Source organism: Chiloscyllium punctatum, chromosome 8, assembly GCF_047496795.1.
Source record: "Chiloscyllium punctatum isolate Juve2018m chromosome 8, sChiPun1.3, whole genome shotgun sequence".
In the NCBI taxonomy this organism is placed as follows: domain Eukaryota; kingdom Metazoa; phylum Chordata; class Chondrichthyes; order Orectolobiformes; family Hemiscylliidae; genus Chiloscyllium; species Chiloscyllium punctatum.
The window spans coordinates 55,514,889-55,527,839 of record NC_092746.1 but is presented as its reverse complement, the minus strand read 5'-3'; positions in this window follow the sequence as shown (position 1 = coordinate 55,527,839).

Genomic DNA, 12,951 nt, shown 5'->3' with positions numbered 1-12,951 from the left:
TCCTAACAAATCAATAAAAATCTGGAATTGGAAAACTAATGATGATCATGAAATTTAGGGAAGGAAACTACTATCCTAACCTGGTCCACAACAACATGGTTGATTCTCAGTTGCCCTTTGGGCCTAATCAGCGATGCCCACATCCTGTGAATGAATATAAAAATCTTTGCCCATGGGAAAACCGATTAAATCTGAATATTTGTAGTCATACTTATTCAATCATGCAATGTATATACCTGTGAAGCCCGTCCCAGTGGAACAGTTCCGTTCCATAACAGCACTGACGCCCGTGCCCCAAGAACTGAAAGTCATCCCTCCCACACCAATCTTAAAGCCATGCACTTAAGTCTTTGACTTTATTTAGCTTATGCTAATTTATTTGTTTAAAATCTTTCAATTGAAACTCCTTTCCAGTCCAATCAATGTCCTTTTGACCAGCTTGGACAATGTTAAATGGATCTCTCCCACCCATTCTAAGTTCTTATCCAGTCCTGAGAAGATATCTTTAATCTTGATGTCAGGTAAACAATATGACCTTTAGGACTCATCCTCATGACAAAAAAAAAGCATCTATTCCCAAATTATAGAGCCCTATACCATTACTATGTTCATATTACTTCTATCCAACTGAATGGTTCACTGCACCACATTGCAGTGGTCAATTCACTCATCCTCATAAATTGGCCAAAGCTGTTCACATTATTTACTTCTAGAAGATTTTGCATCCCTAAGTTGCAAAGCTATTCTAGCTAAAACTGATATAGTAAACTTGAGACCAGCCATCTTCCTTAAGCCTGCTCTGAAGAAAGGAAAACATCAAGAACCATAATGCTAAATTGGGCGCTAATACATTTAGTTACTGTGGGAGAAGGAAAAAATCACTTTTCCTACAGATCACTAGCTTACAGAAACTATGGTTGGCTTTAGTCAAAGAGGACCTACTCATTATGCCACCGTGACCTCAACTTGGTCACACTCAGGAACAGACAGTAAAAGAGACAATACCTAAGCCGTTGCTGACTGAAGGGACATGTTAGGTAAAACAGGGTAAAAACAAGAACTGCAGATGCTGGAAACTAGAGTCTAGATTAGAAAGAGTCTGGAAAAGCACAGCAGGTCAGGCAGCACCCGAGGAGCAAGAAAATTGACGTTTCAGGCAAAAGCCCTTCATCAGGAAAAGATGCAGGGTGCCTGCAGAGTGGAGAAATAAATGAGAGGGAAGTGGGGTTGAGGAGAAAGTAGCATAGAATACAATAGGTGAATGGGGGTGGGATGGAGGTGATAGATCAGAGAGGAGGGTGGGGAAGGTAGCATAGAGTACAATGGGTGAATGGGGGTGGGGATGAAGGTTATAGGTCAGAGAAGAGGGTGGAGTGGATAGGTGGAAAGGAAGATAAGCAGGTAGGACAGGTCATGAGGACAGTGCTGAGCTGGAAGATTGGAGCTGGGGTGAGGTGGGGGAAGGGGAAATGAGGAAAGTGGTGAAATCCACATTGATGCCCTGGGATTGAAGTGTTCTGAGACGGAAGAGGAGGCATTCTTCCTCCAGCCATCGGGTGGTGAGGGAGCGGCGGTGGAGGAGGCCCAGGACCTGCATGTCCTCGGCAGAGTGGGAGGGGGAGTTGAAATGTTGGGCCACAGGGCAGTGTGGTTGAATAGTGCGGGTGTCCTGGAGGTGTTCCCTAAAGGGCTCTGCTAGGAGGCGTCCAGTCTCCCCAATGTAGAGGAGACCGCATCGGGAGCAATGGATACAATAAATGATATTGGTGGATGTGCAGGTGAAACTTTGAATGTGGAAGGTTCCTTTGGGGCCTTGAATGGAGGTGAGGGAGGAGGTGTGGGCGCAGGTTTTGCAATTTCTGCGGTGGCAGGGGAGGGTGCCAGGAAGGGAGGATAGGTTGCTGGGGGGCGTGGACCTGACCAGGTAGTTACGGAGGGAATGGTCTTTGCGGAAAGCAGAAGTGGATGGGGAAGGAAATATATCCCTGGTGGTGGGGTCCGTTTGGAGGTGGCGGAAATGTCGTCGGATGATGTGATTTATGCGAAGGTTGGTAGGGTGGAAGGTGAGCACCAGGGGAGTTCTGTCCTTGTTATGGTTGGAGGGGTGGGGTCTGAGGGCGGAGGTGCAGGATGGGGACGAGATGCATTGGAGGGCATCTTTGACCACGTGGGAAGGGAAATTGCGGTCTCAAAAGAAGGAGGCCATCTGTTGTGTTCTGTGGTGGAACTGGTTCTCCTGGTAAAAACAATGACTGCAGATGCTGGAAACCAGTTTCTGGATTAGTGGTGTTGGAAGAGCACAGCAGTTCAGGCAGCATCCAAGTGGTTCTCCTGGGAGCAGATACGGTGGAGGCGGAGGAATTGGGAATATGGGATGGCATTTTTGCGGGAGTTAGGGTGGGAAGAGGTGTAATCCAGGTATCTGTGGGAGTCGGTGGGTTTGTAAAAAATGTCAGTGTCAAGTTGGTTGTCATTATTGGAAATGGAGAGGTCCAGGAGGAGGAGGGAGGTGTCAGAGATGGTCCAGGTAAATTTAAGGTCGGGGTGGAATGTGTTGGTGAAGTTGAAGGGACATGTTACCTAGATGGCCTGCTAATAAGATTCACTGCCTCACAACAGCATTGCAGCTCCTGAATCTGCAGGGACACTCCCTGTCTCCCCAGGAACCCAGTCACTACAATGCCCATGCAGACTAAATGGCACCAGGATACTTGAGATGAATGCTCACTGCCCAATGAAATTATAGCAGCCAGGATGCTGAATATTAGCACCTATTTCTGTAGATTAACTAACCTCCTGTTGCCATTGTTAACCGATCAATACCACCAGGCGGGCAGCATTGTCCTTCTCAAAACCTACAAAATACTCGAAGGATACTTAATGGGTGGCATGGTGGCTCAGTAGTTAACACTACTGTCTCACAGTGCTAGACACCTGGGTTCGATTCCAACCTCAGGTGACTGTCTGTGTGGAGTTTGTACATTCTCTCTGTCGGGTGCTCTGGCTTCCTCCCACAATCCAAAGATGTGCAGGTTTGGTAAATTGACAATGCTAAATTGCCCATAGTGCATTAGTCAGGGGTAAATATAGGGTAGAGGAATGGATCTGTGTGGGTTATGCTTTGGAAGGTCAGTGTGGACTTGTTGGGCTGAAAGGCCTATTTCCACACTGTAGGGAATCTAATGTGATTGAAACTGTATTGTCTTATAAATAGCATTGACCTATTGTAACCCTATAATAACTGACTGTACCTGGAGCTCGGTGAAGAGGGCTGAGACTCATTTGTATAGACTGCCAATTCTGTGTACGAGCAGTCAAATCCTCTTCCCACGATATCGTGAAATAATCCAGGGTGTGTCTCAATTTCACAAGGTCTGCATATGGGCTTTATTTATCCAACTAAGATGGACCCTCAGCACCTGAAATGGAACATGATTCTATTTTCCATAAACTGGAGATCATCCAAAGCCAACTAAAAGGGCAGCAATGTAGCACTAGCATCCAGCATTGTGAAAGGTGGTGGAGGGGTTTGAAACTTTAGATAAAATAGAGTTATGGAAAACAGTGCATGGTGGCACAGTGGTTAGCACTGCTGCCTCACAGCGCCAGAGACCCGGGTTCAATTCCCGACTCAGGCGACTGACAGTATGGAGTTTGCACATTCTCTCTGTGTCTGCGTGCTCTGGTTTCCTCCCACAGTCCAAAGATATGCAGGTCAGGTGAATTGACCATGCTAAATTGCCATAGTGTTAGGTAAAGGGGTAAATGTAGGGGAATGGGTGGGTTGCGCTTCGGCCGGTCAGTGTGGACTTGTTGGGCCGAAGGGCCTGTTTCCACACTGTAAGTAATCTAATCTAGTTGTATATTAAAATATAAATAAATCCCCTTCTTCTTCAACTGTTACAGGGAGATGTTTTTCTTTTTTATTTACATGTGATTGACAACTGGCAGCCAGACTGCAATGGTACCCCGGAGTTAAGTTCTTGCCACAGACATGACTCCTGCTGACAACATTATAATGGTGTTGTCTTCAGAGAATTTCATTGGGTCAGTGATGCACAAGTTGTTAGTGAAATATTAACACATTGGAGGCCCTGCCAGGATTCTGCCAATGTAACTGTTTGGGATGAAGTGCACGTCTGGATGGAGCCATCTGTGGTGGCACGGTGGCTCAATGGTTAGCACAGCTACCTCACAGCCCCAGGGACCCAGGTTCGATTCTAGCCTTGGAGACTGTCTGTGTGGAATTTGCACATTCTCCCCATGTCTGTGTGGGTTTCCTTCCACAATTCAAAGATGTGCAGGTTGGGTGAATTGACTATGCTAAATTGCCCATGGTGTTTAGAAATGCATAGGTTAGGAGCATTAGTCAGGGGTAAATGTAGGGGAAATGGCTCTGGGCAGGTTACTCTTCAGAGGGTCGATGTGGACTTTGTTGGGCTAAAGTGCCTGTTTCCACACAGTAGGGATTCTATAGTCCAAAACTGAGGCATTAATCTCATTGTTGTCAGTTTCTTAATGAGGTTGGAGGAGCTGGCCTGATGTTTTGGAAAAGCAGAAAACATCCCTATTGTTACACAAATGATTCCAAAGGCCTGAATGTGTAAGACCTATCTCCAAACATGGCAGCTCTCGCTTTTATGGCATTGAACAGGGAGAAATGGATGAAGGTTTGAAATTATACCTTGCTGACTCATAAAGGCAATTATCTTTGCTGTAGGTTACCCTTTAAGAGAAAAAAAGGTATCCTTTTGGATTTCATCCCCGGATGCCTTCGGAAGAGGTCAGATGCCCTTTGAGATTGTTAAAAGTGAATGTGCATTAAGTTCATAACTTCATTGAATTTGACAAGTTCATTGGAGCTGTCGAAAGGAGGAGCCTGAAGAAGTCAGCTGCAGAGTTGACAAAAGGAGTCAAAGCATTTAAACTTTAATCGTGATGCTTAAAAAAAATGTTTGTAGTGTTAAAAAATGGTATACCTTGCTACTTTACCCAATCTGTTGGCCTACTTCTAAAGGCTATCATTACAGAACAGGTGCTGCCTGACTGACTTTACAATCTTTCATTATCACTGCAGGGTACTTTCCATTGTGATGTTTGATTTACCACTTCACAGTCATTATAAACACTTCGAGAGGGATGATGTATTCCAATGCTTGCTCTTTTTATATAGAGAATTAAAGGAAGTTACATATAGTGGGTGCATTCTTATCAATTAAGGAATTTTATTGGAATTACTGATTTCTTCAATAAACACTTAACTCATGGGGTATGCTGGGTGACTTGACATGGGTAAGTGGTGGTGGCTTGGATGCATCTGCTGGTATAAGTTCGCTTATGGCTAAAAATGACCATAAGAGTGGGTAGAGGGGCATAGGTTGACACAAGGGGTATATGGTTGTTGTTGCTGCCCGTGGCTGCATGTGACAAAAAAGCTCCTTGTGGTTTAAGCTAAAAGAAGATGGTTAATGAAAATTGTAGCTGATGCAGTACTTCATATCGCTCAAGTTATGGTTTTCACAGATCGATAACAAAGTCCTCTGAAAATCACAATAGAGTCTGAATAAGTTGGGGCTCAAAAGCAGACAGTCAGATTCTTCTTTTTTTGGATAAGAGTACCTCAGATAGGAACCGTCAGATTTGAAATTTCCTGTTTGAATATGAAATAGAAAGGGAAAGCTTGATGCACCTTAGGTGAGACCTTTTAAATAATTATAATCACATTTTAGAGTAGACATATTTATACAATAATAGTACTTTATATTGTATTAGTTATTGGGAAATTAGATTTCTGTGGGCAGAGACTGATTTTGATAAACACCCTTGGAGAACTGAAAACAACAAATGCTGAAGATTACAGCAGGTCAGGCAGCATCCAAGGAGAGAGAGCAAGCTAATGTTTTGAGTCTGGATGACAGTTGATCGGAGCTAAAGTGAAATGTGGAGGGGCCAGCATTTATGTTACAGTTAGGGGCGGGGGGGGGGAGGGGAAGTCTGGGGGTAGTGGGTGTAGGGTGCTGGTGGAGAATGAATGTTGGTTGTTCAGATTAAGTGATTGGAATGTGAGAATAGCAGAACAATGATGTGTCTACCTGCCAGACTGAAAGAAAGCAGACAGTCCCACTGGAGTGGCAGTAGGGGAGGGAAGACATGAGAAAGTAACAAAGCTGAAAAAAAGGGCAAAAAGTAGGAGAATGTAACAAGGAAAACTAAAAGAAAGGGAAGAATTTGGACCTGGTTCACAATTTGAAGGTGTCAAACTCAATATTCAGGCCAGAAGGCTGAAAAGTGCCAAGTCTGCAGATGAGATGTTGTTCCTCCAGTTTGCACTATGATTCGCTGGAGCATTGCAGCATGCTGAGGACAGACAAGTGGGCATATGAACAGGAGACTGTGTTAAAATGACTGGCCATGGGAAGGCCAGGGTCCTGCTTGTGCAGGGACCAGACGTGTTCTGCAAAGTGGTCACCCAGTCTGCATTTGATTCACCAATGTAGAGTTGGTCACATTGGGTGCAGCGAATACGAAATAGAAGATTGGAGAAGGGACAGGTGAAACGCTGCTTCGCCTGATTAGGGATAGTCAACATGGCTTTATGCTGGGAAATTGTGTCTCACAAACTTGATTGAGCTTTTTTGAAAAGTAATAAAGAAGGTTGCTGAGGGTAGAGAGGTGGACATGATCTACATGGACTTCAGTAAGGCATCCACAAGGTTCCTCATGGGAGGCTGATCAGCAAGTTTAGATCTCACGGAATACAGGGAGAACTAGCCAGTTGGATACAGAACTGGCTCAAAGGTAGAAGACAGAAAGTGGTAATGGAGGGTTGTTTTTCAGACTGGAGGCCTGTGACCAGTGGAGTGCTACAAGGATCGGTGCTAGGTCCACTACTTTTTATCATTTATATAAATGATTTGGATATGAACATTAGAGATATAGTTAGTAAGTTTGCAGATGACACCAAATTGGAGGTGTAGCAGATAGCGGAGAAGGTTATCTCAGGTTACAAAGGGATCTTGATCAGATGGGCCAATGGGCTGAGGAGTGGCAGATGGATAAATTAGATTAGATAAATGTGAGGTGCTGCATTTTGGGAAAGCAAATCTTAGCAGGATTTATACACTTAATGGTAAGGTCATAGGGAGTGTTGAACAAAGAGACCTTGAAGTGCAGATTCATAGCTCCTTGAAAGTAGAGTCGCAGGTAGATAGGATAGTGAAGGAGGCGTTTGGTATGCTTTCCTTTATTGATCAGAACATTGAGTACAGGAGTTGGGAGGTCATGTTGCAGCTGTACAGGACATTGATTAAGCCACTTTTGGAATATTGCCTGCAATTCTGGTCTCCTTCCTATTGGAAGGATGTTGTGAAATTCGAAATGGTTCAGAAAAGATTTACAAGGATGTTGCCAGGGTTGGAGGATTTAGCTATAGGGAGAGGCTAGGGCTGTTTTCACTGGAGCATCAAAGGCAGAGGGGTGACCTTATAGAGGTTTATAAAATCATGAGGGGCATGCATGGGATAAGTAGACAAAAATCTCTTCCCTGGGGTCGGGGAGTCCAGAACTAGAAGGCATAGGTTTAAGGTGAGAGGGAAAAAATATAAAAGGGACCTAAGGGGCAACTTTTTCATGCAGAGAGTGGTGCATGTATGGAATGAGCTGCCAGAGGAAGTGGTGGAGGCTAGTACAATTGCAACAGTTAAAAAGGCATCTGGATGGATATATATATAGGAAGGTTTTAGAGGGACATGGGCCAAGTGCTGGCAAATTGGACTGGATTAGGTTGGGATATCTTGTCGGCATGGACAAGTTGGACTGGAGAGTCTGTTTCTGTGCTGTACATGTCTATGACTCTATGACGTTTATGACCTTGAAAGACTGTTTAGGCCCTTGGATGATTAGCAGAGAGGAGATGAAGGGGCAGGTGTTGTACCTTCCGTGGTTACATGGGAAGGTGCCGTGGGGAGAGGCCATGGTGTTTCTGGTTGCGGAATGGACTAGGGTGTCCCGAAGGGAATGACCCCTGCAAAATGCAAGCAGGGGCATGAGGGTAATATGGTGGTGGTGTTCTGCTAGTTTGAAGTTTGTTATTTAGCATGGGTTAGAAGGAAAGTACAAACAAGGTCACCTTATAAGAGTGCCAAGAGACAAATAACATAGCACAGGGGCTGAAACAATTGTGAAACAGGGTCACTATGACCTCAAGAGAATAAACAACCTCTGCTTCACAACCTAACAAACAACCTTAAGAAGAAAGGAAGAATGGCAGAGAATAATGACAAGACAACGGAGAGAAAGAGGTCATGTCTAAGAGAAACTTTTTTTAAGTGTCTCGATAAAGCTGTAAAAGTGATTTAATCTCATTTCTATCAATGGGATTTGAATTGGCGTCATCTTATTTAGTTAAGAGAATTAATATATAAAGTATTTAAAATAGTGACAATATAGTCGATACTGGTATCAAACTTCTGTTTTAAACCATCTTCCAGCAGGCAGATACCGAAATCGGTACTGAATACTGGTTTGGATACTGTTGGAGGGGATAGCCACTCAGGGGAGAACAACAGCAGCAGCCAGGCCTGTGGCACCACAACTGGTTCTGCTGTGGAGCAGGGTCAGGCAAAGTCCAAGCGAGCGTTAGTATGAAGGGTCTCACTACACAGAGGCAATGACAGGCATTTCTGTGGACACAATCGAGACTCCAGGACAGCATGTTGTCTTCCTGGCGCCAGGATCAAGGATGTCTCTGAGCTGGTGAGCAGCCAGAGGTCATTGTATCAATGACATAGGCAGGAAAAAGGATGAGGTCCTGAAGAGCGATTATAGAGAGCTAGCCATACGGTTAAAATGCAGGATCTCAAGGGTGATACTTTCTGGACTACTTCCGGTACCACATGTTAGTGAGAGTAGGAATAAGAAGATTGCAGATGAGTGTGTGGTTTGAGGGCCAGTGCTAGGAGCAGGGACTCAGATTCTTGGATCATTGCGATCTCTTTGGGGGCAGAGGTGACCTGTACAAGAGGGACTGGATACAGCTGAACTGGAAGGGAACCAATACCCTGGTGGGGAGATTTGCTAGAGCCATTGGGTAGGGTTTAAACTAGTCTGGCAGTGGCGTGGCATCCAAAGTAGTATGGAGACAAAAGAGAAAGTTGAAGACAGTACAGAGATTAATGGGAGCAAGTCAAATAGTAAAGGTAGTGTTGGTAATCCTAGTACTAGACAGGGCAGGCAAGAGCACGACAGAAAGCAAGGGAAGTCTGGGTTAAATTGCATTTATTTCAATACAAGAGGCTGACAGGTAAGGCAAATGGACTTGGAACATGGATGGGCACATGGGTCTGTGATATTTTAGCTATTACAGAAACGTAATAGGGAGGGAGGGACAGGACTGGCAACTCGATATTCCAGGGTATAGATGCTTAGGTAAGATAGAAGAGGAAGCAAGAGAGGTGGGAAGTTGCATTTTTGATTAGGGAGAACATCACAGCAGAAGGGAAGACATTCTTGAGGGTTCATTCACTGAGTCTGTATTGGTAGAATTGAGGAATAAAAAAAGGGGGAGATCACTTTGATAATATTGTACTATAGGACCCCCAATACATAGTGGGGGATTGAGGAGTAAATATGTAAGATGATCAGAGATAGCTGCAAGCATAATAGGTTTGTAATAATAAGGGATTTTAACTTTCCTAACATCAACTGCGACTGCCATAGTGTTAAAGGCTTGGATGGAGAGAAATCTGTTAAGTGGGTTCAGGAAGAATTTCTCTTGCAGTATGTAGATGGCCCGACTGGAGAAGGGCCAAACCTTGACCTCCCCATGGGAAATAAGGCAGGGCAAGTGACAGAAATGTTAGTAAGTGAGCACTTGGGACTAGTGACCATACTTCTAATAGTTTTAATACAGTTATAGAAAAGAATGGATCTGGTCCACAAGTTAAAGTTCTAAATTGGAACAAGGCCAATTTTGATAGTCTTAGACAGGAACATTCATAAGTTGATTGGCGGAGGCTGTTTTCAGGCAAAGGGATGTCTGGTAAGAGGGAGGTTTTCAAAAGTGAGTAAAGGAGGATAAGGGCCAGCATATTCCTGTTTGAATGAAGGAAAAGGCTGGCAACAGTAGGGAACCCTGGATGATTAGAGTTATTGAGGCCCTGGGCTTGGAAAAGAAGGAGGCATATGACATGTATAGGAAGCTGGGATCAAGTGAATTCCTTGAGGAGGATAGAAGGTGTCAGAGTACACTTAGGAGAGAAATCAGGAGGGTGAAAAGAGAACACAAGATGGCATTGACAGATAAGATAAAGGAGAAGCCAAAGAGATTCCATAGGTATCAAGGAAGAAACAGCAGGGCATCTTGAAAGAAATTGTTCCATTGTACGCAGCATGGATTCATGAAGGGCAGGTTATGCTTCACAAATCTCTTTGGAAGTCTTTCAAGACACTTCAAGCAAGGTGGACAACAGGGACCCAGTGGATGTGGTTTACCTAGATTTCCAAAAGGCCTTTGACAAGGTGCTGCACATGAGGTTGCTGCATAAGAGAAGAATGCATGGTGTTAGGAGTGGAGTATTAGCATGGATAGAGGATTAGTTGACTGACAGGAAGCAAAGAGTGGGGATAAATGAGTGCTATTCTGGCTGGCAATCAGTAACTAGTGAAGTGCTTCAGGAATCGGTGTTGGGATACTTGATTATTTGCAATTTATATTGATGATTTGGAGTTGGGGACCCCATATACGATGTCAAAATTTGTGGATGACACTAAGATGAGTGGCAGAACAAAGTGTGCAGAGAGGCTGTTTCCCTGGAGCGTCAGAGGCTGAGGGGTGACCTTATAGAGGTTTACAAAATTGAGGGGCTTGGATCGGGTAAATAGACAAAATCTATTCCCTGGGGTCGGGGAGTCCAGAACTAGAGGGCATAGGTTTAGGGTGAGAGGAGAAAGATATAAAAGAGACCTACGGGGCAACTTTTTCACACAGAGGGTGGTACATGTATGGAATGAGCTGCCAGAGAAAGTGGTGGAGGCTGGTACATTTGCAACATTTAAGAGGCATTTGGATGGGTATATGAATAGGAAGGGTTTGGAGGGGTATGGGCTGGATGCTGGCAGGTGGGACTAGATTGGGTTGGGATATCTGGTCGGTACGGACCGAAGGATCTGTTTCCATGCTGTACTTCTTTATGACTCTGTGACTGTGAAACTTTGCAGAGGAACATAGATACATTGAGTAAGTGGGCAAAGGTATGGCAGATGGAATGCAATGCTAGTAAATATGAAGTAGGAATAAGAGCAGAATAGATTATTACTTGAAAGGTAAAATGTTGCAGCATGCTGCTGTGCAGAGGGATCTGGGTGTCCTTGTACATGAATCACAGAAGATTGGTGTGCAGGTAAAACAAGTAAATAGGAAGGCAAATGGACTTTGTCTTTCATTGCTAAAGGGGTTGGGTTTAAAAACTGAGAGATAATATTACAATTGTACAAGGTGCTGGTGAGGTCACACCTGGAGTACTGTGTGCACATTTGGTCTTCTTACTTAAGAAAGGATGTACTGGCACTGGAGGGTTGTAGCCGAGGTTCACTGGGTTGATTCCAGAGTTGAGGGGATTGGCTTATGAGGAGAGGTTGAGTAGATAAGGTTTATGTTCATTGGAATTCAGAAGAATGAGGAGGGATCTTACCGAAACAAAAGTTATGAAAGGGTTAGATAAGATAGATGTAAAGAGGATGTTTCCACTGACAGGTGAAACTTGGACAAAAGGGCATAGCCTCAAGATTAGAGGGAGCAGATTTAAAACTGAACTGAGAAGGAACTTCTTCACCCAGAGGATTGTTAACCTATGGAATGCCTTGCCCTGGGAGTAGTTGATGCTACTTCAGTAATCACTTTTAAAGATAAGGTAGATACTTTTTAAAAAAAAAGGAATTAAGGAATATGATGAAAATGTGGGTAAGTGGAGGTGAGCCCACAAAAAAATTAACCATGATCTTATTGAGAGGAGGAGCAGGCCCTAAGGGCCAGACGGCCTACTTCTGCTCCTAGTTCATATGTTCTAAGTACATAAAAGGGTAAAAGAGTAACTAGGGTGAGAATAAGACCCCTTTAAGGATCAATAAGATCATCTACATGCAGAGCCACAAGAGATGGGTGAGATTTTAAATGAATATTTCTCATCAGTATTTACTTTGGAGAAAGGTATGGCAGCTAGGGAACTTGGGGAAATAAACAGTGATGTCTTGAAGACAGTCCACATTACAGAAGACATGGCAAATGGAATTGAATTGAATTGAATTGAATTTATTGTCACATGTACCGAGACATAATGAAAAGTTTTGTCTTGCAAGCAATACAGGCAGATGACATAGTTAAATAGCATAGGTAAGTAAATAATAGGTAAATAGCAGCAAAAACAAAAACACAGGTACAGACGAATGTTAAGAGTTTGTGAGTCCATTCGGTATTCTAACAGCAGTAGGGTAGAAACTGTTTAGAAACCGGCTGGTGTGTATATTTAGGCTTCTGTACCTTCTACCTGATGGTAGAGTCTGAAGAAAAGCATTGCCAGGGTGGGATGGATCTTTGAGAAGACTGGCGGCCTTTCCTTGACAGTGAGCCTGGTAGATGGATTCTAGAGATGGGAGGTTGGCCTTTGTGATTGGTGCTGGAAGTTTGTTTAAGATAGATAAATCCTCAGGGACTGATGAAGTGTATCCCAGGACTTTGTAGGAGATTAGGGAGGAAACTGAGGGTCCTTTAGCAGAGATATTTGCATCATCGACAGCCACGGGTGAAGTGCCTGAAGATTGAAGGGTGGCTGATGTTGTGCCACCATTTAAGAAAAGCTGCAGGGAAATGCCTAGGGACTACAGACCGGTCAGCCTAACATGCATGGTGGGTAAGTTGTTAGAGGGGTTTCTGAGAGACAGGATCTAAAGGCATTT